This window comes from Panthera uncia, assembly GCF_023721935.1.
Source record: "Panthera uncia isolate 11264 chromosome B2 unlocalized genomic scaffold, Puncia_PCG_1.0 HiC_scaffold_24, whole genome shotgun sequence".
Lineage (NCBI taxonomy): Eukaryota > Metazoa > Chordata > Mammalia > Carnivora > Felidae > Panthera > Panthera uncia.
This window is the reverse complement of record NW_026057580.1, coordinates 1,135,471-1,136,980: the sequence shown is the minus strand read 5'-3', so window position 1 is coordinate 1,136,980 and position 1,510 is coordinate 1,135,471.

Here is a 1,510-nt window from a genome sequence, read left to right as displayed (position 1 = left end):
AAAGAAAAGAAAAGAAAAGAAAAGAAAAGAAAAGAAAAGAAAAGAAAAGAAAGAAAGAAAGAAAGAAAGAAAGAAAGAAAGAAAGAAATGGCACTCTCCAGGGGCAAAAATTTTCTAATAAGTAGTCACATATTATTTTAATGTGCTTGATGAAAGAAGAGAAAATCCATAACTCCATGAATATTTTTAAGGTGAGTAGGCTTTTAATTAGAAAAAAAAAGTAATTTGGCTTACAGAAAAATATTAAGTAACTCTACAAATTTTACCCGTATGTGACAAAAATCATAACAGTGGTATACAAATGCCGTAAGTTTGAGAAATGCTATTCTACAGGATAGAAGCCACTTTATTTTTAACGCTACTTCCATATAGTTCTATTTGTACGATAGTATTATTAATTTTAATTATGAATTGATATAAAATAAACTACATGTGAACCTGTGTATACTACTTGCCTTCTGTTAACTGACCCTGTAGTTGTTTCCTTCTGGCTATTACAGTCTACAGAATACTGAGAAAGAACAAGGAAGGTCACTCAGGGACCTGTAAACACAACTTTCCTTAGGAAGATGGGTCTGAGGGACTTGGAAAGGACAGAAGTAGGAGTGTTACAAACAGATTAGGCAGCAAATGAGAACTCCATGGATCCAGAAGTTCTCCTCTTCTTTTTGAAATCTGCTTCACTCAGCCCAAAGCTTAAGGAATCCTTCCCTGGTCTCCCCATCATACCTTCCTCACACCCAATATTATGGCATGCCTCCCTGTGGTCCCTGATTTCCTTTGTCCACCTTATTAGATTTTGAAGTCCTCGAGACCTGGCACAATGACCATGTCATTGTCCTCTTTGTAACTCAGGCATCACACAAAGTTATGCAGATCATCAGTAAATGAGGATTCAAGGAATGGATGCACCTCCTAAAACCATGTTTAGAACAGACACAGAATCATAATGACTCTTCTCTCAGTAGAAGCAGTTGCAATACTATTGAACTAGGTTAATGTCAACTAGGAATTTGGCAGATATGTTAACGATTGCAAGAACAAAACGCAAATGGGATGTGTGTGTCTATGTATCTAGGATGTGGTAATGTGTCAGGGGGCAGTTTTCAGTACCCTAAGGGCTCCATCCATAGCTAGCCTAACACTGCTACCCCATTATTCAGGCATTCTCCTGGCTGCTGAACAGTCAAGTCTGTCCCTAATTAGAGAACTACCAAAACCAAAGGAAAATCCATTCTATGATGAGAGACTTTTTCCCTTCATAATGGGTATAATCAATATTACCTCTTTCCCAATGTTGTAATAAAAAAGAGATTTGCATGATAATAGGTATCTAAGCTTATCTGCTCCAGCTGCTTTATTCTCTTAAATGAAGCCAAAATATTCATGTTACGAGATTACTGTGTTCCCTATCTCTTTCCTCCTTACCACTACCCATATCCAGTCAATCCCCAAATTTTACTGATTCTTCCATTTGAATCTTGATTCTATTTCCCTCCATCACAATTTC